This window comes from Anomalospiza imberbis, chromosome 3 (assembly GCF_031753505.1).
Source record: "Anomalospiza imberbis isolate Cuckoo-Finch-1a 21T00152 chromosome 3, ASM3175350v1, whole genome shotgun sequence".
In the NCBI taxonomy this organism is placed as follows: Eukaryota; Metazoa; Chordata; class Aves; order Passeriformes; family Viduidae; genus Anomalospiza; species Anomalospiza imberbis.
This window is the reverse complement of record NC_089683.1, coordinates 60,526,856-60,554,230: the sequence shown is the minus strand read 5'-3', so window position 1 is coordinate 60,554,230 and position 27,375 is coordinate 60,526,856. Positions and strand designations below refer to the sequence as shown.

At 39.6% G+C, this 27,375-nt stretch overlaps 1 long non-coding RNA gene across 4 annotated transcripts; it reads left to right on the top strand.

Moving 5' to 3' along the window:
* The first annotated feature begins 3,153 nt into the window (after nt 1-3,153).
* Nucleotides 3,154-27,173, top strand: LOC137470880 (uncharacterized). 4 transcript variants are annotated; one of them, XR_010997286.1, is made up of 4 exons: nt 3,154-3,280; nt 14,214-14,387; nt 16,081-16,176; nt 26,813-27,167. It is a non-coding gene; the product is annotated as an uncharacterized lncRNA (long non-coding RNA). The 4 variants fall into 4 exon arrangements; XR_010997285.1 differs by lacking the exon at nt 3,154-3,280 and having other exon boundaries at nt 12,913-14,387; nt 26,813-27,173; XR_010997287.1 differs by lacking the exons at nt 3,154-3,280; nt 26,813-27,167 and adding an exon at nt 20,954-21,811 and having other exon boundaries at nt 12,913-14,387.
* Nucleotides 27,174-27,375: the final 202 nt, after the last annotated feature.

Genomic DNA, 27,375 nt, shown 5'->3' with positions numbered 1-27,375 from the left:
ATGAAAAGTAACAGAGCTTCCAAAATTAATTTATTCCACAAAAATTATGCAAAAGAAAAATGAATGCATCCCTGTGGCTGGTAGTCTGAGCTAAAAAAGCATGTAAAATGGGGAAACAAATCCCTAGTGGGGAAATTGTTTCTGGGGACAACTGGATGTTTCAGCTGTTTTCTGACAGGGTCCTCAAAAACAAAAAGGAAAAAAAGCTCACATCTGTACAATTTTAATGCACCATTTAGCAGGCCTCAGTTTACCACATTACTTGGAAAATGCTTTTTAAAAACTCTAATATTTCCCACAAATACATAATAAATGATATGAAACCATGGAGGAGAAAAATAATAGAAAAATGTTGCAATCAGAGGCTCTGGTAAGCTCCTGGAATGGATTCAAATTAGGAGTTTGAAATGCAGAAGACAAAAATATGAGTTCAAGGTTAAAGAAATAGCCAATCTAGGAAAATATAGCAGGGGAAAAAAAAAGGCTTGGAAGAGGATGCAAATAGGTCTGATTACTAATATATATCCTTATGCATACATAAAAAAGCATACAGAAACTTAAAGAAATGGCAATTTTGGGGGGGAACTTTATATTCAAACAGCTTTAAACCATTTAAACTGCTATCTGAAGGTCTTTAGTGTGTAAAAATGCATAATGGGCATGGACTGGTAATCACAACAGGGACTTCCTGAATCTCAAACAGTTGATAAAGAAGGAACCTGTCCTCAGAGTGTATGATAATAAGCACCAAACAAAGCTGGCGGTTGATGCTTCTAAGCAAGGCCTTGGGGCAACACTTTTAACAAGGAATGGTGATCACTGGAGACCCATGGCATATGCTTCTGGATACCTAACTGGGACAGCATGTCCGCATGCACAAAAGAATTAGAGGCTCTGTCTTGTAGTCTGTGCATGCAAAAACCTCCATTTTTTTAATATGGAGTACCAGTGCTAGCAGGAACTGATCACAAGGCATTAGTGACAATTGCTGAAAAGGGTTTTGCAGGCAGATCTCCTAGATTGGAAATATGATATGATTTACTGTGGTATTCACATTCTCTGAACAGAGAGAGACATCATTCTCTCTCCCAGGATTTTTCCTGGGAAGTTGTGAGATGCAGCAAGAAAGGTCATAGAAAGAAGAAAACGATTCTTATCTCTATTTGCTGCTCCTGTTGTTTGGCACATGTGGAATGTGTTATGGAGATTGTTTACCGAAGAGTGATTTGCTAATTGGACACTGGTGATGGTTGTTTGGATTGATTGGCCAATTGGGCCAAAGCTGTGTGGTGAATGTGTGGAGACAGTCATGGATTTTTCTTTAGTATCTTTTTAGTATGATATAGTTCTAGTATAGTATTAATGAAATATAATTTAGCTTAATAAAAGCAATTTATTCAGCCTTCTGCAACATAGAGTCAGAGTGTGTTATTCCCCCTTCAAGGGTCACTGTTTTGATAATTTACAACTCAAATATGTAGAGCAGTCATATACAGAGCAGGCATTCTGTCCAGAGCTTTCAACAGAACTGAACTCGTATGGAAATGGAGTCTTATGTGCATGCAAAAATTGTTTGGGATTTTTTTTTTCTTTTCAAACAGGAAGTCACTGTGGAGGCCTGTCACTGCAAAAAGCCAAAATACTAGATCATACATTGCAGAAGGCAATACAAGCTATCAGTCGCACTAACTGGACAGCGCTTACTGGTCCTTAAACAATTTAGAAAGATGATTTTACATAATATGGAGTATATTTTCTGAGCATTAGTCCACTGCAGATAAACAGATTGCATGCATGATACTAGTGTATGCAGTAAATGCAAAATATTTTCTATTACATTTATAAATATTAACTATGGGTCAGTGTTGGTGAAATAGCCAAAGAATGAAAAGGAAAACAGTTAGTTTCAGAAAAATTGGCAAATTAAAAAGAACCAGCAATGATGGTAATTCTTGAAACTTTAGATTCATGCTCCACAGCTGAAAGAAATTTATTTATGTCTGCTGTAAAAAAAAAAAAAATCACATTCTTTTCAGATCATTATTCCTGGAATCCAGAAATAACATTGCTGGAGAAGTCATCTGTTGGATGTGTGATCTCATGTGCAAAGCTGGTATTTGTCTGCCATAGCACACATCCCATGGCTATGTCAGATAATGAGCCACAATTCAATTATTAAGAATTTAAATATTTTCTAAAAGAGATTTAAACACATTACTTCTCATTCAGGTTATCCACAGGTTATCCTGATGGTAGTGAGGGAAGACCTTTTACACAATCTGCTAAATTCTACTCATATCCCATTTAAGGATTATTTAATTCCAGAGCAGTACTGAGGATACTGAAACATGTTCAGCAGCAGACTTAGATTAAGACTCACTTTACCATCATTAACTACAATGGTGTAGTTAATGATGGTAAAGTGAGGGATGTCTGACTGCTGTGAAAAAATAAACAGAGAAGGTACAGTATTAATGAATGACAGGAACAAAATCTTGGCAAACCAAGTTGGCTAGCCTGCATTTAAAGGTAATATATGTAATGTCAAAAAGCACTGCTTTTATGAGGATTTGCTCTTCTCTGTGATGAGCAAGCACTGACCTGTTGGACAAAGAAGAGGCAGGTACTTCTCTTCTCTGAAGAGATGGACACTAAATCTTAAATACAAGTAAAAAGGAGCCCATGAGCCAGACAACATCATTGGACTGGAGACAACAGAAACATACATAGGGAGTAAAGAATCATGTAATGTCTCAAAGAATCATCAGCTAAAGGACGCCAGCTCAGATATTGATTTATACCTGCAGATGTATGTTTTTTACTTTAAGTAGTCTTCTTGTTGTTTTGTTTTTTTGTTCCTTTGGAAATGAGAAAAAAATGAAAGCAACTTATCCTTGATGAGTTTTGAGTGTAACATTCTTTGATTAAGAATGGAGGTTTTTACCTGCCTATAACTTGAGAGAGAAAGTGAAAGATGCAGACACAGACCCTTTTAATAGTCTTGGAAAAGACTAATCATAATATAAGCTCTGACTGAATGGCTATGCATGTACTGCTATAATTATGACTGTTAATTTGCAATGAGATTATTAATAGCAGGAAAAACTAACTTTAATTATATGTTTTTCAGGTTTACATTGGGCAGAGGGGTATCAAAACCACAGTGATCTTCTGGGTGGGAGAAGATGAAAAACCTGCCCTGGACTTCAGCTGATATGTGACCAGGAAATCTGGAGTGAGCAGATTTGCAGAAATGCACTCCATGCTCTGAGAGAAGGGGGTGGGTAGAACAAAGAGCTCAAAACATATTTCAAGAAAGGGTAATTTTGGGGGAAATTTTGAGGGAAATTGTGGGGATTTTACTGTCAATCTGTGCTGGGCTTAAATCCAGCAAAGTTAAACTCCAGGTCCTTGAGAAGTGGCAAGGACGTGACTAAAAGCAAGTCAGGCGACCCTTTGTGTTTTGGAACAACTGTTGTGAGGTTGGAAGGCATTAGTAATCTGTACCCATAGCTTTCTTTTTATCTTTAGGAAACTTGTAGAAGGCAGCAGTCTGGATGCATCTCTAGAGACAGCTTAACTTTCACAATGAACAGTTTAACAGAATTGACAGCTTAGGTAAAATAGTGGGGGAAAAATAAACCCAGAAAAGAAAGTGTCTGCATTTTGTGGGTGGAAAAGAGCACAGAATTTTCCCAGTGTCTCTGTCTCTTTTAGCCATGGAACATCTGTAGTCATTGGTGTTTTGCCTTCAAATAAACTGATTTTGCTCTTTTGTCAGGCAGGTTTTAACCTCCTAGTTGTGCTGGCATTGCTTCTGATTTACAGAGATGTAGGAAGAGAAAAAACGTACTTTCCTGACTTTCCTGATTGATAATATAAAAAAAAAACCACTCTATATCATGGCAAACAAACAGAATAATTTTTTAGTAGCATTGCTTTTTCTTTAAAATATGACAAATAAGAGTAGCCACAGCTCTTCATATAGGTATTGCACTTTTTTTTTTTTTTTAACTGATTTGCAGCTTGGGGTGCAATTTGTAATTTCTAATCAGAGAAAGGAAAAATAAGTGAACTTATGTGGTGCTTGTTGGAGCTAAGCAAACTTTTCCTATGAAGATGACATAGCAGTGCTGGGAAGCATTCAGTAACTCAACAAAAAACCTAGTCTGTTGGGCACAGTTTTTGTGTATGAGTCATTTAGTGTGTATGTGTGCATATACATAAATACAGATATCTGTCTGTGTATCTATTTATTTTGTTTTACCTGTATTACTCTTCTGGTTTAAATCGAAGTAGGATGCCCAATGTGGTATTTCCTGATAGCACCTACAAACAATGGTGGACAAATTTCAAGGATGTTTTTTTGCAAGGAATGAGGTAATTTCCATTTCTTTCTGCCATAGTTTTAAGTTTATTAATGTGTTTTAATGACATCCTACCCTTTAAAAAGAATTTAACCTACATGAGATGCTAGATTAACCCTCAGTGCTTGGAGTCATTCTGCTTTGACCAAAGCGGACCCCCTCATCACAGTGGGATAGTTTCCATGCTTTTTTTCCAAGAAAAGGAAGTGAACACATCTATTCTTCACACACAAACAACAACAACAACAAAAACCACAACAACAAAAACAAAACAAAACAAAACAAACAAACAAACAAAAAAAAAGCAAAACCAAAAAACCCCAATATTTCTCCAGTGCTGGGATCTCTGAAAAGCAACTCTCACTGTGACAAATAGTGTAGCCATAAAATGGTTCCCTGTGTGTCCAATTAAATTACAAAGGTACCACAAAACAAAGAGAAGGTGGCATCACATACCTCTATTCCCTTTTCTTCTGAATGTGACAAACAAACTTTGCAACTTTTTTCTACAGTTCAAGATGGAGATATTCCAGCCCTCACTTGAAAATTTTTGAAATCATAATTCAGTCATGGAGGGGAGCAGAGGCACATCTGTGTCCTTGCTGCTAAAAGATACATGAAAGGGCTGTATTTGGCATCTTCAGTCCTACTGTGCTGTACCTTGCTCTAAACAGTGATTTCAGAAGAGCAAAGCAGGAGCATTCCTTGGACCCTTTATGTATGTCTTTCTCCTGTCCACAGAGCAGCTCTCTGCATGCTAACTAACACCACAGAGGCGGGGGCTCTGTAAAGATCATTCTGGTTTCTATTGTTCTCTGTAGTCACAGGAAAATGAACACAGCCTCTCAAAAAGTTCCCTCCCAGGGGAAGATACTCAAGGAGAGAAAATTGCTATGAATTTGCCCTCTACTTCAGACACTTACTTGCTCGCACAGTTCTAAAGTTGTCAAATGTATTTATACATATGAAATAGCAAATGTTTGATAATGCCTTTTGTCCCCTGGGACAAGATTATCTGCATATTGCCGACGGGGCTTTAGGCATTGTGTAAGCATGAGTGTTACATGACAACAGCAGGCACATCTATCCTGCCCTGGACCCAAGCAGGTTAGTCCACCTGTGACAGGATGGAATTGGACAGAGCTCTGACTTTGTGGCCAGCAGCCAAGGAGCTGAACTGCCCCACAAATGTTATGGTCTGAGACATTTAGGGAGTGTCTGCTCCCTGCTCTCTATTCTGTGACTCCCAGGAAGCTGGCACAGCAATGTCTGTCTTCCTGGGGGAAGTAAATGAAAAAAGTCATCTTGGAAATTTGTTTTTAAGTGGCTGGAGAAAAGAGACAGTTAATTTTCTGTCCATCGTTCTTCTTCTTTTTTTTTTTTTTTTTTTTCCCCTATATCTCTGAAACAGGCAAAAGGTACTTAAAAATGTCTGGGCAAAGAAATGCTGCTTGAAATTACAACTTGGTGAGGTGGGAGAAAGGGAGAAATTCTGTTCCTATGTATTTGCCAAAAGCTCTGCCTCTTCCTATTTCAGTTGTGGCCCAAAATTTCTCTCTAAAGCCACAGGCAAGTTCTGTAGGACTCACTAGTCACAATATGTTTTGTGTCACACCTATCTGGTAGGTACCCTGCCACCATGGGGGATGTAGAGATCTGCCAGAGGCTTCTGATTCTATTCATGGGCTTGAAGAAAGTGATCCAGCAACAAGAACTGCTCAGGAGATAGCCCTGTCACCAATCCCATGACATCCTAGGGGTGACTACACAGGAACTCTCCTTTTAAATGCATCAGGAAGCTGAGTGTTTCCATATGATATTAACAGTACCAAGAACCTATGCAGATAAAGTCAGAGCAGTTAGTTAATTTTAGTGTTGCTACCCTAATTTTCAGCAGAAATTTTAGTCTTGAAAAGGATTTTCTTGTAGTTGCGTCAAGTTGAAAATAAAATACTCTTTCTGCCTTGAAAAAATATGAAGGAAATAAAGAGAAAAGGCTGGATTATAGGATTCTATACATGATGAATTTACACCCAGCAAAAAATGAAAATCCAGGAGTGTGCAATAAAGCAAACACCTGCCTAACAGGAGTGTGCTGAAGAAGGATGTTTTAGACAGCATCAAGCACACCAGTGAAGCCCCAAAAGAGAAGAAGCAAAAACCTCAGTCATAACTGGCAGCAAATAAAAGGTTGCTAACCACATGGAGATCTGTCCTTGGACACTGCCAAACTGAAAACTGAACAGAATATAATTTTGAAGATTATAACTGGAGAGATGATTAGCAGCATGGGGGAAGCTTTTTCAAGGACTTACTAAGGAAATGGGATTGTAATTAGAAAAGGAAATGGTATCAAGAGAAGATTTCTAAAAGGTGAAGAGAAAAGGCTTTTGTAAATAGTAAAAACACATGTTAAGACGCCAAATTGTCAACACAATGTTAGTGTAAGTTCACTTACAATGTTTAGCCTGAAAATGATAGAGAAGTGCATTTGCAATCTAATTACTTGAAAGTTTATTTTCTCTATCAGAAATGGCTTATAAGATTCCAGTAGAACACTGAATAAGTACTTGGATCTCTTTCAAGTCCTTGCTGTTTTGTTTTCTGCGTTTTTTTTTTTTCCCCATAAAGACAATTTAAAGAGAAGAAAACATATCCAATTAGATATTAGGAAGAAGTTCTTTACTGTGAGGGTGGCAAGGCACTGGCACAATTTGCCTGGAGAACCTGTGGATGCCCCATCTCTGGAAGTATTCAAGTTCAGGTTGGATGGAGCTCCATTAGAATTTGTTCTTGCCCACATCTGGGAACAAAATGATCTTTAACTTCCCTTCCAACCCAAGCCATTCTATGATTCTAAGATTTCTATTTAGATATTTCATATATTAGACAGCAGCCATCCAGAACACCAGCTCACTGGAAGTCTAAATGGAGAGGTAATAAAGAGAGGTAAGTGAAAACCACACTGCTCAGTTCCTGAGCAGCCCAAGAGCTGAGTTTGCATGAGACCTCCATCACACGGGTAACACAGGGCCTCTCCTCCATGGAATTTCCTAGCTGAAGGGGAAAGCAGACCATCGAGGACAATGAAGCTGAAATCCCCACTGCCATTTGGGGTGCAACACAGCCCCCAGCCCTCTCTGTCTGGTGTGATCCTTGGATTGTCCCTAGTCTCTTCTAGACTGTAGTAAAGATCAGCAGCTTGGGGAATCAAAAGCTGGCCCTCACATGTGTCTGGGTAGTTAGAAAAACAGAAAAAATGAATTGCCATGACTCTGCCCTGGCAAATTTCACTTTTATATCATGGGCTTAGTGGTGCATGGAGTCTGTGTGGGTTGCCTGCCCTGAAACAAACACAGCTTTAGGGATCAGTAAGCTGGAGAATTACTGACTTTACTCTTGAAGAAGTCAGAGAGACTCCAGTCCATGTTCTTCTGAAAGCTGGGATCAGTTCTGGTCATGAGAGTATTTGTTCTCGGGACACCACACAAAAAGCAGGAAGTGAGGGTAGGCAAACCCCATCAGTAAAATCCCAAGAGCTTCTCCAGTTCATAATCAGTGAACATCCATGGTCTCATCCCAAACTTGGCTCTTCAGGTAATGCTGATGTAATGTTTCTTATCAGCGAGTATGATTTACCCAGGTACATCTTGCAGAATCCTTTTCCCAAACAGCCATAGAAACCTATTTTTTCATTGCACTATGAAAAGGTGGCAAGAAAAGGGGATTTTATGCTTGCTGGGTTCAGCTGACATATTTCCATATCAGCTCACTGCAGATTACTAAGGTACACTTGGGATAAATTAAGTGACTGAAGTGAAGTGTGTAAACCCATCCACAGCAAACACACTGCCTTGTGGGGTATATTTGCAGAGATTATGATTATTGTTTGAGTTAAAAAAAAATAAAGGAGTACTTTTCTATGTGCTATATCATGCCTTTGAGGTGGAGAAAACTTCATAATCCAGTGAATTGAACTCAAGAGCAAATGTTGGGAGGCTTAGGATCTACATGGCCTTACTGATGGCCTACCTTGGGCATGGCTGGCCATGAATGCTGATCCTGGTTGGCGGTATCAGAGCAGCTCTGAACAGGCTGCGTGTCTACGTTGTCTAGTGTTGTACCTCGCAGAGATACTAATTGGGTCCTGGAAGCAATATAGGCATGGCAGCATGTTGCTCTGTCAAGCTAATTAGTGGTGCTTCTAACAAGCACAGGTGCAGCAGCAGGTTGACATGGCTCTGGTGCTGCCTGTTCAGAGCTACCCCAGCTGCCTCTGCCCTGAGCTCTGCACAATGGCAGAGCTGTCACCTTTCTCACACCATTAACCTCCCTGGGCAAAAATGAGGTGGATTTGAAGTGAGTGGAAGATTTTGTTATATACATATGTGCAGTGCCTTAGATTCTCCATCTGTGAAGCTGGGCATAATAAAATGCATCTGCCTTTGCAAATCACTGAAAATCCACAAATGAAAAGTGCTGCATGTTGTCAGTGTTAGGATCTATTAATTCTTACTCTTCATTATACTCTTTTCCTTGCTTTATAACATATGTGCTGAGACAGAGGTCGTGAATTTAAACCTGCCAAAAGAAAAAAAAAAATAGAAAAACGTTGGAATGGGGAGTAAAAAGCACTGAGAACTGAACAAAATACGACCTGAGTTTGTATTATTTATACAGTTTTGTATTCAGCCTACTGTTGAGCACATGAAAGTTGAATATTCCCTGTGCTTTAGAACAGGGAGAAAGTAACAGCAGAAACTGAAGCAGGATGGTTGGAATCACAGGTGGAGAATAATTTATAATGGATAATTTATTCAACAAAATTTTCCTCTTAACTCTTCACAAATTACTCTAAAACAGATTGCTGTTTTTTCAGATTCACTTGCTATGTGAAATTATTTACTGAACAATTCTTTTAAGTTGTTTGTGAATTTAAATTGTAGAAAGTGGGTATGCTTTTGATTTGACAAAAACGCTCCACAGAGTATGCTTTTGTGAGCTGACTGGAGTGATACTGCCTTCCCTGGCCTTCATCTGCCTCCACATAGCTCCATGAAGGTTTGGATCCTTCTCTAGTGGGACAGCTTCTCAGAAGGGAGCTAAATCAGCATTTCTGGCACCAAGTCCAAATTCTTGACCACTTTGTTTCGTAACACTTTGCCAATGCAGGGATAAAATACTCCTTCAACATTTCTCAAGAGTGATGCAAAGAGCCTCCTGCCTGAAAGGTTGTTTATTTTCCCAGCAATTTCATCTCCTCTGACAGAAGTGTAACCTCCCTTTCCCCAGCCTATGCCTTCTTAAAGTCCTTCTCTCAGCTTTTGCAGCCACAGCCACATCATTCCTCTTCACCTCTAGTCTCCTTCATCTCTTCCTTTACTCTTACCATGAATAATTGTTTGGGGAGTTTTCTGAGATCCTTGAGGGCCAGATACTGGTTTGCATTGGATTGGAGGGGTTTGAATGCACTGATCCGATGATTCTGGAGAAAGAATTTGAATAAAAAAGCTTTTCTTTCTCATCAGCTGAGCTAAAGTTGTTCCTTCCCTTATGGTACAATATGAGAGGAAGATGCGGAGGCATTAGCCATGTGGCTAGCCCACATGCCAGGTGGCTATTTTGTCACCATGCCATCAGCACTGGTGTCCCCTTTCCCTAAAAACAAGAATAGGTATGCCCGTGCTGGCCTGTGAGTGAACCCGATTTTCAGCAATTGTGGGGAGGGGTAGAAAGGTTTTCCTGTGTATAAGGTAGTAATGATCCATCTGCAGAACGTGCCACTTGCTTTTCTTTGCGTGGGATGGTAAGAGATCAATTAGAGCAAGAAAGTTCACAGCCCACTTAAGAAGCAATATTCCCCTTTTATCTCATTTCCTTCTCAGGTTTCTACCCTTTTACAGCTGTGTGGCTGGTGTGCTAAATGCTAATGTGAAAGTACTTTATACAGTGCCAAGCAGACATTCTTGTGGAAATGAATTCTCCCTTCTCACTTTTGTCTCTTGCTTTCTCACCTCCCTAGCCGGCTGATCTGATAGTCCCTTGGTATTTAGGGACAATCCTTGAGGTACCTGGCCAGCCGCCCATGCCTGCAGACAGCCTGATGCTTCCCTAGCTCAGAGAAGGTTTGCTGCAGCCTCTTTATTTTTCCAGGCAGGCAAGGATTAAATAGATTTTTTTTTTTTTTCTTGGTCATAAAAAGAGGTAACTGGCATTTGATCAGCAGCTTAAATGACTGAACAGACTTTGCTGGATAAAATATTCAGCAGGTTTTTTGTGGGTTTAGTTTTGTTCTGGTTTTTTTTTTCCCCTTTCAGTCATTCACATTTGTTTGTGATTTCCCCCTGCCCTTTTAAACTACCTCTTCTCGGTGATTATTGGTCTAATTGTATCTAGTCTATTTAGGTTCTTGTATTAAGCTCATCACTGTGGTGTCTGAACATCAGATCAATGCCATGTAATTACAGTCATACAGAGCACAATCAACAATTATCAGTGATCACTTTTCAGATCTTGCAACAAAGAAATGCTATCTGAGACATTGCTGCAAGATTTCAGATTTCCAAATATTTGCACTTCTAATTAAGCAGATGGAAGACCTGCTGGTAATGAGAAAACAGGTCTCAGAACTTCTTCCATAGCTAATTTCTGCCCAGACCAAAATAAATTATGCTGCAACAATTCTTTTCCAAGGTAAATAACACAACACACCACTTGGCAAAATGCCTCACAACAACAAAAAAACCCAGAGAAGTGTTTAAAGGTATTGCACTCAGTGGGAGATTTTCACACCACAGTAATAAATGCAACACAGCAAAAACTTACAGCTAGCAGAAGGGAATGCCTTCTTATCTAAGTGCTCTGGAGGATATTTGCTGATCAATCCTATGAAAGGATGATATGCTTCTCTGTGTGTCCAGGGGATGAAATAACAAGCCTGAAGGCAATAATGCTCTCATATCATGTTTGAGAATTTTACAAATACAGTATGAGGCTCTGTGACTCAGTCTGAATGGAATTTTTCTTACCACATGAATTTTACATGATATTTCGATACTAGCTCTTCTGGGCAGTTTTCCTAACACAGTGCAATGTTAGTTTTAGGTGCTTTTTTATCATATTGGTAAATACCATGCTACATTTTGTGAAATGTGTAAGGAAGGGTAGCAAACCTGAAAATTTGAAAATTACCAGGATATTTGATTTGTCTCTTTTTTACTTCTGCAAAGTTTCAAATGCTTTTTCTTTGCAAGGAAGAAATAAAAAGCAGCAAAGAAAAAAGAGTTTAGTACAATCTTCACATGTGCTTTGCTTTTTTTTTTTTCTTCCTATGGTCTCTTCTTAGACTTTAAATTCTGCTTCTTGTTAAAGAAATGTCCTTATGTTCTATATTAATTAAAAAGAAAAATCAAATAGGTGGGTTTTTTTTGTTTGTTTGTTTTTTTGGCAACAACAACACAAAAAGTCCATGTCTTTTTGTTATTCCCCAATCTCTAAAATAAATGATTCTTGTCATTATCAAATTTCCATATAGAAGACTGGTCTGCATGTGGGGGTGTAATAGCACAATCTCATATTCTTGTAATAGCAGTTTCCTATAAATAAACTGTTATTGCAACTATTCAATAAAATAAAATTTAAAAAAAAGTATATATACAGCATGGGCATCTGTTACTAGATTTTTAGTTGACTGACAGTTTTTAATCCATTTCGCCAGTGCTAAGTGGAACTTGCTGGAATATATGCCTTCTTTATGAAGTCTTTTCAGCTTATTCCTGATGTGTGTTTATACCCTTTCTCATGATCGTTGGAAATTTATTTGTTTTTTAAAGATTTACTCCTGGAGTCAGGTGAGTACATGAAAATTGCAGCTTCTATTAAAAAACAAAGGTTTTCATTGTACAGAGCAAAGCTAAAACTTAGGCTCTTTTAGGGTTCAAAAGGAGTCTAAGCATAATACAACATTTTTTTTAATAAAAGCATATTTTTAAGCTATTCTCAAGGCTCTAGGAGGTCAGGCCAAAGGGTTTTTACTATTTGGATTTTGTAACAATTCTAATAATATACTATTTTAAAAATCTGTAGTACAACTGAAATCTTACTGACCAATGCTATAGGATTACATATTAGTCGTTCTTTCCTATAGGGGCTACCACACTTCACATGTTTACCACACTGTTATTTTAAGCATAAAGCATCCACCCTTGGCAATGAAGTACAGAAGGTCAATGTGCATACACTACCTATGTGATCACATTTGTCTTTTACCTCCACATCTTAAAACCCCATATTAATATTTTGTCTCAGATCTCCATTGCTACTGCTGTCTCAAAAAAATAGCCCACCTCTTAACAGTGGAGCACCACTTACATTGTAGCCAAAACCAGGTGAAAACTGACAAAGCACTACAGAAAATTTTTATACCCTGAAATTACTTTCCACTCCAAATTTGTCCTTTTAGTTTTTTCAAAGAAAGTTTTGAAAAGTGCTCTAGTGCTGGTATTAATTGGTGTGAATTTTCAGACAGCCTTGGAGAGAATTTTTCCCTCAGTCTTTCTCCTGCTCGTGTATGGGAGTTTGATCACTTTCTGTTTTCAGCATTTGTTTTCTACTTGATGCATATCTTCTGTGTAATAAATAACTTAATTCCAGCTCCTACGGCTTCAGATGGCACAGTGCCCTCTGCTCGAACTCTTTGGAGAGGGAAATACTCCAGCTTGCTATCAGAGTTTCATTTGCAAGCTTTACTTTACCTTAGCCTTATTTTAAAAATTTCAAAGCTTTGCCTCCACAAATCAGGTTAAACTGTACATTACAAGGGAACTGCTTGACCTTGAAGCAATCCGTTTTGAGGCAGAGGTGACGAAGGGGTTGGCAGGCAGGATTTATTGTGCTCTGAGGAATGCAGAGGGAGCATATGAACATAAATATACAGAGAAACAGGAGCGGGAATCACAGATGGATCTGGCAGATAAGACTTGGGCCTATATCTGTAAGTACGGAAAGTGTGATAGTATCATCTCCAATGGAAATACAATTCAAAATCTTGTTTGGATGGTATATGATGCCAGACAAGCTTCCTTGGGCAGATAAAACATTATCATCATGATTCTGGTTAGACTGCAAAGTAGGATACTCAACATTTATTACATGCTTGAGAGGTTTGGGGCAAAATGCGTAAGGTAACTGGAAATATTGCACAGAAAACACTGAACAGTGCCAAAGCTGGAGGGGGCTGTGGAATAAAGGACTTGAAGGGCTGCTCACTGGTGTCCAAGGCAGCAAAATAAGGCTGGTAGCAGGGTTTGGTGCCCACGTAAGAACTCCTGGATGTCACACATCTGGGCTGTCCATCCTGGTTCTCATTCCTCAAAGCAAGAGGAAGAAATGACAAGCAGAAAGGGTTGGATGTTTTTAGCTGGTAGTTTAACCCCAAGGAAACAAAGCAGAGGTCACAGTGCCCTATGTCTGTAAAAAAAAAGGAAGACCCTCCCCATTAAAATTGAGCAGGAGATGTGCTTGTGTGTCCATTTAGGGAAATAATTTTTGTTTGCTGGACATGATTTTCCAATGCATTCCCTGGACTGATGAGCTGGCACTGTTGTGATCAACTTTTTCAATGCTCTAGTACTTTCTTGCTGGGATGAATGCAGAGGAAGTCAGAATGCTTTTTTTTCTTTCTCCCAGTAAGACCTTGCTTTTTGGTAAGTTCTTGCCAGGGAGAAACCCCAAACAACCCTCCCCACTTCCATCCTTGTTGTACACCCATGTGCTGGCAGCCCACCTCTGCTTTCTGCAACTCTGATCCCTCTTTGGTCTACAGCTCTCCATCATACTTCTTTCAAGGTCTTTGGGGCTTCAGCTGCCCCAGAAAGTGGAACAAAAAAGCATGCTGAAAACATTGAAAGAGAGGACTGGAGGAGAGAGATGAAAGGAAATGAGTAGGCGTGGGAAAAAAAGAGACAGAACCAGCACAGCTGTAGAGTCAGAACAGACTACATATTTATTTTCTTAAAAAAGGTAAGTGTTTATGTTTTGAAAAGATCCTGCTGTTCTTTCCAGAAGTAAAGCCCTTTATTTGAGCTTTATTCATTCTCCTGACTCTTTTTCCTTTTCTCTCACTCTCTGTATTAAAGGTTTAGGATATGACCTTTCAGAACACGGTTGCTGGATTTTTTGGGCCCTTGGATGATAGTGGCTCATTATGTACATATTTGCATAATGAGTTAATTAGGCATAATATGTGGTTAAAATTAACTACACTGCACTCTTTTTATAGAAAGTCAGCACAGATTTCTACAAAGTGTCTCCCTAGACACCCTCCTGGGGGCCTGTTAGGATTCCCTGCCCAGTTTCACATGTCACTAACGTCTGGTGATTAATTTGTGAACTCTGACACTTTATCTGTGCAGATTATACATATAAACGCCAAATAATCTGGAATTTTAGGGTTATGTAACAATCTAGTTTTACATTTATTAAAAAAGAGGGAAAGAAATTCAAGGCTAGATGTTTATATTGAAGGATTTGATAATGAAATCAAAATCCATCTGAAATGTACAGAAATTAAAAAAAAAAAAAAGGAAAATCTGTCACCCTGTTCTTTTGAACGTTTTCAAGTTCTTCTAAAAGTTTCATTGCCTTCTGATATTTACATATTTCAACTGAATTTTCTCACACTGTTCATGTAAATAATGATTGTTTTGCATTCTTCTTTGTGGGTGGAGAGCATTGATGGACTGTTGGTTTGACCAATGTGGTTGGAGAGGTGGGAATTTCACCCTCCAATCCACTGTCATTTTTGCTATTGTATATATACTGGAGTCAGAAAATAAAGTTTGCTTTTTTGGGTTCTTTTTCTTTCCTTTTACATCTAGCCTGCTTCTGTGAGTTATTTCATGTCACAGTGTGACAAAAGTCCACCTTTGTTGTTTTTAGTGTTTTCTGTACAACTTCTGTGACAGCCATGTCTCTTTGTCCTTCCATTTGGAGATGTGAGTGATATTTAAACTCATGAAGCTCTTTCATACTTTTATGTCCAATCTATGTAGTCTATTACAGTAGACCCCTGGTCCTCAAGGTGTTCCATGTTGACCCTCTTACCTCTCCCTAGGCATGGTAAGGTTGATTTCTGGTGATGTGTTCACTGTATGAGACAGGATACAAGTAATTACCCAATTTTTAATGTTACCTCTACCTTTTGAAATTGGCCCTACTTTGATCAGAAGACAAGCACAGGCCTCTGGGGGGCACTTCACACCTCAGTTACTCTATAAATCTCTAGTTATTTGTACTGTGGAATGTGTGATGAGTACTGATGCTGTAGCCATGGCTATCACTGGATGACAGAAAGTAGACCTCAGACCTGGATTCTCTGAAACAGAGCTAAAGCTCCTAATATCACTGTTCCTTGGTTCTCTTAGGCATGGTGAAGGACAATCTAGAACAGCAGATTTTCCTGCCTTTTCAAATGTGCAGGCTTACTCCATGGTTCTAAAACTATTATGCAGACATATCCCAATATCTCCCTCATGGCATTGCATTTCCAGTGATCTGCATGTTGTGGGGCTACACTATATGCACCTGCTATATTATTTATTGCTCCAGGTGATATAAGGAGAGCTGTGAGTAAGAGGAAATAACTTCAGATGTGTCTCTTTCCTCTTACTGATCATACACCTTGCTATTTTCCTACCATCCCTTTCTCCTTCAGGCATGTAAAGCTCTTCTGGGAAAGCGCTGGCCACTGCCCAAGACAGCATGCTAGAGTAGATGGAGTGACAGCCTAATGCATTTAAACAACATCTAGGTAAGAACTGAATCAAAAGTAAAATAAAGCAGCCCTAAAGGCACACTCACTATTTTTTTCTCTATTAAAATCCAGAAAAGGAAAACTTGCTTTTATCTAATTCTCAGTTTCAGTGTTTTGCACTGTAGGAGAAATAAGTGGCTGGTAACCAAAGCTGGTATATGCCACTGGGAAGGGACACAAACACAATTCTATATGTTTATTTATACAGCAGCTCCTTTCCATAGGCCACTCTCTGGCCTCAGAAACAAAGGTGAATGAATCGTATTGTTGCAACACAGTGAAATAATTGAAGAAATATTAATTGGATTTCAGTTTTTCTTCAGTTTGTCCCTATAGTTATTAGCAGTTATTAGCCCCAAATCTGGAACATGTGTATGTCTCCTGAATAAGGGACAAACTGCACAGACAAAACCACTGGCCATTGGACAATAATTTGCAGTTGCATAAAAATTAAGTATTTTCCATTCACTTTTGTGCAAGCTACATTATGCTAACTTTGCATCACAGCTTCTTTCAGCAGAGATTAAAAGGTATGGTCATTGAGCTATAAAGTTAAACACCATAGAAAAATTTCATGAGTGGGACAGGAAGAAATAAAATCATCTGTAAAGGCCACAAGTAAAATGGATGATTTTTATATGTTTGCTGGAGTGTTTGTCAGGGTGTTTTTGCCCACATTCTGACTGGTGGGTGTGGGGATTAGGAGGTTCTTCCCAAGGAATGTCATGGCAGCTGGGTGAAGCAAAGACTTTCCACTTTCCTGTATAAGAAATTCTCCAAAGATGAAAAGGAGATGTAATGGGTTTATAAATTGGGTAATTCCAGAAGAGTATATTAGTGAAGACTATGCCATTGAGTTTCCATGGATAGAAAATCCACTGTTGGCAGAATCAGCAAACAGCTGGAAAATTTCAGAAAAAAAAGGTTTTCATTAAAAAGTATAGATCAATTGAGATTGACATCTTTTGTAGAATTACTACTTCTGAAAAAACTTCCACTGCATAAGATTTCCAACAACAGAGTGGATTTTTTTGTCTCTTTTTCACACTGAGGTGACAGAAATAATTTCTTCTGCCATCCTTAGCATGTGTGCTCTTAGGGCTCTCATCTGGTACAGGTTCCTCCTCTACCTAATTCCCATCTCAGCTGTGAACTCTGGACACTAGATTCGTGTGGGATTAAAAGCAGGTCTTGTGCCAGAGTGTTTTCATGTTCCACTTCAAAGAAAGGGAAAGAAAGAAGGAGTATAGATCAGTTCTTATGCTGTTAGTAAGGAATTTGAGTCCTTATCCTCCTGTTTCCTAGCTACGACTATTATTATAGAAACCTAGAAGATTTCTGATTTATCTCAGATATTCTTACTGGGCAGGGAAAAGACTTTTTTTGTGCATTAACACTTTAGGAAGTTCCAAAGATGTGCTGATTGAACAGGATGTCCCAGTGTCGTTTCCTTAGCCGTCTGTATAAAAGCATGATTTTATAAATCAAGAAAGCCTCTCTTATCCCCTACATAAAAAAAAGAAAGAGAATAATAACATGGAATTGGATCCACAAATGCCCTGTTACAGTTATTTGAAACTCTTCAAATGATTCTGTGTTTGAGAGAGATGGAGATGTAGTGTAGTCAATCATATCACAGGGACACAACCCAAAAGAGACATTTATGAAGGAAAAAACTGCAAGTAAGAAAAACAGGTTTTCAGAAATCAACATGAAAACAGAATCTGCTATAATCATCCTGAAAGGGACAGATGTTGGCTTTCCACCCTCAGCTCGTCTGTCCTATTCTGTCTCTGAATGCTGAAGCACACAATGCTTTTTTTCCCTCCAATTTCAGAAGTGTCAGACAGGAGACACAGTGCCAGTGAAAAAACTTATACCGATCTCTTGTTAGCTAACTGTGGTGTTTTGTTTCACAGTTACATGTCTGCACAAGCCGTCATTGTGTCAGTCATAATTACCACCTATTCAGTGGCTCCCTTCAGGTTTCATCACCTTTGCAGTATTAAGCAGCCAGCTGCAGGAAGCAGTCAGCTGCCCTGGAGCAGCAACCGTCAGCCTCTGGATTTCAGGGTATAATTGCTGCCTGAGTGCAAACAACTCCCTCCTTCCTGCATAAAACACCCAATCCACTCCTTTTTTTTAATTTTTTTTTTAATTTTATTTTTTTTATTTGGCAGAGATCAGAGCCCCATCAAATGCACTTTTTGCCCAGCATGAGAAGACAGACCCTCTCTTCTGCAGGGACAACACAGCATGAACAGGATGGGGGATGGTGCAGCTAACGTGTCTGTGCCACCATGTGCCACACATGAAAATGTGGCCCAGCACTCCGAATTGGGAAGTGGCTCCAAGTGGCTGTAAACCCCTTTTTCTCTCTACTGTGAAACATTTGAGCTTACTTCTAGCACAGAAGTCTAACTGCAACATCCTTGATGACCCTCAGATATGGGAGATTACTCTCCTGAGTAAAACCTTGGAGTATCCGTGTCTAAACTTGCTTTTCAAGAGCTATGCTCTTGTGGAAGGACAGGTCCTCATCTGGGCCAGACAGGCAGAAAGAAATGGTAATATGAAACCCTGGAAACTGGGAGGCAGTTTCAGAGCATTCCTGTCAGGCTGCTGCATGGTTTCATATGCCAACTGCCTTTCCTGTCTTGCCATCCTGTTTACCGTGTTTTATAAATCCAGCTTTGGCTGCATGACCCAGACCAGCAGGCCTGCCAACAATCATGTTGCATTTTGTTAACTGCTTATGACTTCTGGACAGTGTGCTGCTGTGATTGTCACACTCTTTCACTTAAACATATGGCACATGGAGACAAAAACTACTCTCCAGCATGCAGCTTTCCATGATAGATTTTTATATACCAATTGCAGATACGATTTGTGGCTGCTGAGATTGTCGTGGTCTAATCCTGGAAGCAGAGAAAATCCTCTACTCTGAGAAGTACCTGGCATGCTGGGTTTCTTTGGCTCAATTAGGAAAGCCAAAGATGGTGTCAGACTTTTCTCAATCCGACAGAAATGCTACCAAGCTGGGCTAAATATGTGTATCATGTTGAAGAGAGAAGAATGACAATAAAAGCTTGGTGGGAGTAAGAAATGTTGAGAGGCTAACTGAGGAGAAGACCTATTCCATTTGTATCAGAAATTAGGAGGAATTTAGAGATGCAAAAGTGCTGCCTGATTAAGGTCTCCACATAGTGAAATTTATAACATATTTGTCACTACAACATACACAAGTGTGAAATTTTCAGAGGTGCTTCCTGCCTATGAGACTTTCTGAGACAACTTTGAGACCAAGTCACTGTAAGAAAACGTAAAGCTGTCAAATATTAAAGCTAATATTCCAATAAGCAAACAGAAAGCATAAACCCCTTTAAATACCTGCAAATATTCCTCCAAAAATGCACAACCCATCTATGTGCTGCAGGAGATCTCTTAATTTCCTCTCTTCATATAAATTGAGTCTTCTTTAGTTTTGAGTCTGAATCAGAGAAAATTATTCTAAGGGATTTTACATTAATGTCTTGCCATAAAACTCTGAATTGATGATCAGCATAGATCTGGCCTGACAAGAAGGAACTGGATAATGATCACTGTCCCCTTTTTTTTGATGAGGCAAAACATGGCACAAATTTGGGGGAGGGAAAACATGGAGAAGAAATGGGTTCTAATTTCGTAGAGACATATTGCACTCTTCAGACTCATATATTTTCCACCAGACTTGCTGGATTTGAAAAGATGCGAAAGATACACCAATAAAACTATCCAACTTGACCAATGTCTTTAATGTAGAAGAGTTAATAATGAATCTTCAAATAGAATATCTGAGCAGCTGTTACACTTCACCAACTGCTGCTTTCACTTGTAATAGTGTTTCATACTGCCAAACTGCATTGTGGTGCATTGGCATGTGGAACATTAGTTTCAGATCCACTGTAAGCTAGGTCATGGGAAATAACTAAAACTTTTTGGCATTTCAAGCTTTTGAAGTGATGTGATCCACCAGGATGTGTTGTCATAAGAAAAAAATATTTATGTAAGTGGCCACTACTGACACCACTTTTCTTCATTTTCCTTGGCCTGTTGACCTACATTCAGTCCCGAAACTCTCTCCTTTCCTCATATTCTTTGCGTACTACTGTATGTTTCTCTTGATTTCTTTTAAAAGTGCATTAAAACAAATGTAGTTTAATTGCCAAATGTTATTTTAAAGAACTGTGCCTGTCTAAATTTACCTTTTCACAGTCAGCTTCTCTTCTGCCATCCAACCCATGCAAGTTCAGTGTTATTCTATTGTCCCACTTTGCTCCCAATTTGGAACAAGGTATGAGCTTGTTCATGAGTGTTATTTCTCTTGTGAAGTTAGTGGACTGGAGTGGAAATTGACTCAGTACATTGATAGAAGTGGAATGGACTGGAAAAGAAGAAATTAGTCAATAACAATTGCTAAGGTGCCCAACTGATCTAAGAACATTTCATAGTTGAGAAGCCTCGAGCAAAGTGTGGATCAGAATCCCAGTTGTGAATAAACTGGAATTGCAGGAAAGCTCAAATCAAGACTTTGCTATCTGCTCTTTTCTAGAAATACATCAAATTCACTCAATAAAACAACAAATGCACATAAACCATCTGTAGCTTCTGTCACGGGACAATAGGAAACTGTAACTGAATGGTTCTAAGGGTCCTCTTACCTGGTAGTTAATCAGGAGTACATGAGATATACACAAAGCATTTTATTAAGCATTTTTTATTTGCTTTTACCAAGAGCACTTTTATGAAGTCCAGTCTGGCTCTGGATGAAGAGAAACTGTTTGGAAACGGCTGGTTGTTAGTGAGCCAAACCAAACCTGGACACGGTGTGATGTGACTGTATTTTTGCTGAAAGCTCACCAGGATGCTATGTCAGACAAATGCGCTCCTACGGTACAGGTGGCAAGAAAGGCTTGGCCATATGGAGAACCATTGCTGTTGCTGTCACTGCCAAAAGCTGTACTAGATGCCCCACAAAACAGAAGGAGGATTTACTGCAGTTGAACAGGCTTGTTAACTCTGTTGGTCATAAGATAATGAAAGCAAAAATGTTTTCCTTCATTAGAAAAAGCAGAAAGAGTGATATTACCTAAGCAGTGGTCAGTATTAAGTGAATAATGCAGTTATGTAGGAAAGGAGCTACAGGAAGGCCTTATCAGTATTGCAGCCAAGATAAAGCAAGTATTTGCCACTCTGTTGCCTCTATCTTCTCCGAGCACATCAACAGTGAGATCCTGCCTATTGTCACTCTTACCATGAGTTATGTGATTCTTTCACTTTTGAACTGGGCTCTGGCCTGTGATGCCCTCTGTGTCACTCACAGTTACGCTGTAACTGAGTGAATTTGTATCTGCAGAAACAGCAATGAAGACAGTGACCTGCCAGCTTTTCAATTCTACCCCCAATCAAAGAAGGATTTATTTCCTGATAGGAGTGTAAAATTTAGAGAAAATTGAGTTTAAGGCTTCAGATAGTTGCTGGGCATCATCCTGTCTAAACTTACCCACAGACCAAAGACAGCCCAGATAGGCAGAGACACCTCAGACATCCCTCACATGATACCACTGCACAGCAGTTAACTCTCAGCAGAGGGAGAAAACCATTTAAACCTTTTTAAAGCTTTTCTCCTTTTTAAACCTTTCAGAACATGTGGAGGAACTTTCCTGCTCAGACAAAGCTGTCTAGGGAGCTGAAGCAAAGTTGGGATAATCCTCCTCAGAGCCCTTGACTCTGCCATTTCCTTATGCCCACGCTGGTGCCCTGAGGAGAGGTGGCTTGTCAGGAGCAGGCAAGAATGCCTCACAGACTCTCCATGTACCTGTGAGGAGTTTTCAGACAGATGTAACCAGCTTATTGCTTAGGCTCTGAATGAGTGTGTTGGCTTAGTCAAAATCGGCTGTTGTTCTTCCAAAGAAATGTTTGCTGATGACTTACTTGCTGTGGCATCTCAAGAGGTCATCTAGACTGAACCCACTACACCTAAGTTGCCCTTGAAAGGCATTCATGAAGCCCGTTCTTAAGAGCCACCAGAAGTAAAGATTTCACATCCCCTTCAGCAATTGATTTCTCTGCTAACCTCTCTCCACTCTTTCCCTAAGGTATTTTAAAGTGCATAATCTAAATCCTTAAGCCAATAATAGCCACATGGACAGGATCCAATAATAGCACTGACAATGGGTGTTAACACCAGTTCAGTAACCTTAAGCTCCAGATTGTCTGCATATAACTGTTTGATGGTCACACCAGACTGGGCTGGCACCAAGCAGCAACCTGTAGGCAAAGTTATGCCATGGCTTTCCAGGGAAGTACAGCTTCCCATCACTCCTATGTCTGCCTAGAAGTTTGTTGGGTAAGAGCATGGACAGAAAAACATATTTCCCTACAGCAATCAATGCAAGAAGTTCAGGATTGTGTTGCAGCCTGAGGCAATGATAAAAGGATGTTTTGGGCATGCTCTGAACCTGCACCAAACAGCAGAAGGAAAAGACCTTTTTTGCCAGAAAGGCTGGCTGCTTGGAGGAGAATAGTCCTGAGGTGGGAATGCTGCTTCTGGTGATTGAATTAATTCCCCTAGAGCTCATTACCATGTCTCCACAATACATTGTGTATGACCATATGGATGGAAAGGTTTAGCCATGTCAGTGTTTTCTGAATCAGCCACCAGCCCAGTCGTTTAATGCAAGAAAACTAATTTCCTTGCTAGACATAAACACAATCCAAATCTGGTTAGAATTAACTAGGTGAAGTCTGAGCTCTTTTCTTCACCTCCATGGCATTCTTCTGTATTTCCCATAGAAGACTCAAGTGCGGTTCCTCTCCTGAGCATTTCTGGGCTGGCAGTCATGACTTTTCCAGTGCTTTTCAAAGCTTCCCTCTTCCGTCTATTTAGGAATGTAAAGAAAACAGACTGCCTCAAAATAGACTTCTTCTTTCCGCTCTGACCAAAACCACTACCTGTTGGGAAGATGGCATTTCCCCTGCCCAGCCTAAGAATGGCTTTCTGAGAACTCTACTTTTTCAGTGATTTGGATTCAGCTAGGCTGAAGCACAGCACAGGGACAATATTTAATTCTTCCTTGCTATTTTCTCTAGCTTTGATTCACTGCAATGTAATTTTGGAAGCTTAATCTAGTTGCATCAGCCATGACTGGAGCTAGAAAACAGGGCAAGTTATCAGAAGATACAGAAGGGAGATAACTAAAGGAAATTTCATTTGGCACAAATTATCAGGAAATCCTCCCAAAATCAAGCAGTCAAGGAAATGATGGAAGTACATGATTTCACTAAAAATGAACCCACATGTATACCACAACATACACAAACATAAATACATGGCCCCTTTCTGGAAGTCAGTTTGCTTTTTTTCTGGGGCTACTACAAATATTTTAATGTATCCTGGCTCCAGTCCAGTCCTCTGAAATTGCTGGCAGCCAATTTATATCATCCCTGTCGTAAGTTTGACTGTCACTGTAGTTTGTGCTTTGATTTTTACTAGGCCCAAACTCAGCTGTCTGGGGCAGTTCAGGTCCTGCACCCACGTCTAAGAGCAGCAGCTGGAACATCTGCCCCAAACAGATCTTTATCATTTCCTGCCTGTGCCATGGGAGTCCGTGGCAGCTGCCTCTGGAGACGGGCTGTGCTCCCCAGGACCAGTTTGTGCTGCCAGCAGCTTCTGCAGCTAAAGCAGAGGCAGCCCACACGTGGGGACCAAAAGCAGCGTTACTCGGGGAAGTTGGGGTGTAAGGTGGCAGCTACGAGTAATAAGTCTGCAACAGGACTGCCTGTGGGCATTTAAAGTGCCTAATGTGTTTCCAGCCCTCGGAGAACTGAGTGCCCCCAGCCCTCCCCACAGAAGCTAAGGTCACCTTGTAGGTGTTTTGTGGGGATCAGGCCCCACAGGCTCTGACTCCATCTCCAGTTTGTCTGGAGGTGTATAACTTCTGGCACACCTCAGTGCACCTAATTGTTGTCACTATTAGAGCACAAGGACAAATTGCTGACAAAGAGGGCTGCATAAAAATGCACTTGGGTGCAATAGCTGTGGCAGTATTTCAAACAGCTTCCTATTGTACATCTCCGAGAGAGAGGCAAGCACGTGTGCTTTATAATTGTGCAACCGTATCGCTGAATATGGATAGCACTTACAAGTGCTGTGTAACGTGTTGACAACTCCGCACACATAAATATGTATTGTTTTTCAGGCACAACCCAAGCAAAGGGAAAAACTGAGTTTTTATTTTAGTTTCTTCTGCAATGTTTGAGCTAACTGCTACAAGTTTCCTTTATAAAGGAAAGTGGGAGTCCTAATGACTTAACAAGCAAGTCAAGACAAAGCACCTCAGATCTCTAAGTTCAGGTCCCTAAAAAATTTCTATCTATGGCTCAGATCCTATAAATTATTTATTTTCATTATAATCATTAATATTTTTAATTTTTTGTACAGCTATTAGCTCTTGAACTTCTTAGTTTGTTCTCTACCTCTTTTGGGTGACTTTTCAAAATTCAGTTCATTCCACAGCAAAAGCCTTAACCATCCTTTATACCAAGATTCCTCTTTCTTTTTGACATCAAGACTTTTCTCTTTGATAACTTCAAATGTTTCTTCCTCTCTGCAGTGAGTACTTAATTCTCACCAATGGTTTTGCTTTTCTATCAAACATAGCAGTAACACCCTGAATGTTTTTAATCTGCTTTGGCCATTGAGTGCTTTCTTTGCCTTTTTTTAAAAACTTTCTACTGTATTTATGTAAAAACCACCACTATTTGTTCAACATTGTTGTGGGGGTTTTTGTTTTTCCTAATTATGTAAAAATACTCTTGCTTTTTAAACTCAATTAAAGCTTCCTTTATGTGATAGCAGAGCTGCACAACAGAGGTTTTCATCCTGTGCACTTCTTTCGCTGACTGTGAAACAAATAAAAGCCAAGCTTTTGCATTTCATAACCTTGAAGTTCTCTGAGTAGTTTCACCTCCAGGGCTGGGTAACTGAATGTTTTCAAGAAGCTTAGAGAGAAAAATGGGAGGGGGGGGAGGAGAAGGCAGCAGTAAACAAGAATCTGATTTCAGATTTTCATGATTTAGACTAAACTGAATAGCAGCAGCAGCAGAAGTAGAGAGAAAGAGAGACTGTATATACATGATGGAATGGTTTTATAATTTAAAATACATACTGTATTATACTTTCGACATAAAACGGCTAATGTGTTTCTCATAACATCCCATATTTTGTTATTACTTTTCACCCCATACCAGCACAAATGGTATTTGAGTGCTGACAGGCTGGAGGGAACATGCAGAGACCATGTTATCTTTTGCTGGGTGTAGCTGCAGATGTGGTATGTGGCAACTGTGTTCATAGGTCTTTGCATTGCTACACAGCAGTTTCAGGACAGACCTGGGAGCTTTACTGGAAAAGAAAAAAATGCACTAGAATGGAGGTAGTGACTCATGAGTGGTTATGAGCTGTGCAGCACTGCTAGGATCATGGGGCAGGAAGTATGTTATTGCTCACACTAAATCATCACTGCCCCCTCTACACACCCAGGGCATTTTTATTACCACAAGTGATCAAACCTCCCTTGTTTTCCAAATATTCTGAGTCCTCTAAGTTCATTGACTTTTCTCACTGCTTTGATTCACTTGCTCTATCAGAACCATGTCAAAAAAAAGTCTATCCCATCTAGAATTACCAGCACTGCTTTCTCCACTGGGCAAGTTTACCTTAATGGCTGTTCCTTCCCAAGTTGACCTTGTCTGACCTTGGCTAGCTTGTGCTGGGATAAAATTGCAGAAAAGTGCACAGAGAAGTTCAATAAGAGACAGCTTTTCAGAAAAAAATGGGAGCTATTTACACCCACTATACAAAAACTCTAGCCCAGACATATACAAAACCCTTGATTTGATATGAGACACATTTCTGCTTTAATAGAAGAAAGGCTGGGGATTAAAAAAAAAAAAAAACAAACCAGACTTTATTATATAATGAACCCAGGATGTTTTTGAAATATGCCGTGTGTTAGGTGTTTCATGGAATGTAGGTATTCCTGGTGGGACAACAGCTTCGAGGTACTATTTCCAAGGCTTGAATAAATTCATAACATGCCTGTGGTATTTATTGTCTTTGTTAAACAAAACCTCTTGACACTCATCATTTGAAATAATTCCTTTAGATTACAAATCAATTTGTTAATGGGTGTGTCCATATATTGAAGTTGGTTGAGTGGGGGTACATATTATTAATTTTGAGTGTACAAAAAGCACATGTTTTTTTCCCCTCTTATATTATGTTCCTACAGCATAGTGCAGTTGTGTGCATGTAATCTGCAAAATATCGATTTGCAAGCAAAAACTTGAAGCTGCACAATGGCATGGACCTCTATCTACGATTTTCAATAAAAAAGCTTACTCCTCAAAAAGCTTGAGAAGAAAGTGTAGACACTAGTAGGAAAAACAGTTCCTTTTCCACTGCAGTTTCAGATACACACACTGGAATCCACTGGCCAGTGAAAAGTACCCTGTGTAGTCCAAAGTGCATCCCTTATTTTTCTCTAGCACATTTATGCACATGAACAAGCATGATTACATTAATTTACAGCTCTGGAACAAGAAGGCACTGTGAGGTTTACAAGATTTACCTGGTGTGCTGTGGCCAGTCTCCTCTTTTCTTCGTGGTTTCAGCATGCCAAGACACTGAGAGACACAAGGAATAGATTTCATAGTTGGAACTTATGTGTGAAAACATTGCTTCTCATTTAACAGATGTGGAAGATGATATCTACTCACAGGTAGGATGGGTCAATCTCCCTCACCTCACATCATAATTGTCTTCCTTTTTTAAGTGCCATAGACTATGACTTTTGACAGGAGGAAGAAAGATTTGGGGACCAGTCTTATTTTCACTAATGATCTTGAGACCAAAAGTTAAGGTGTGCTAATGTATTTTGCTGCTGGTATGAGGCTGAGGGGCATTGTGAACACAGGTAAGGTTGAAGTTAGCATAGAAGATGCTGAAGATTTTGGTGATCTGGCAGAAGGAAACAGAGTGCCATTTAGAGTGCAAAAAGTAACAGAGAAAAATTTTTCCATAGGTGTTTTTGGTTACAAATGACATGGGAAGAAATACCTGTGCACTAGAGATTAACTGTGCACTGTTAATAT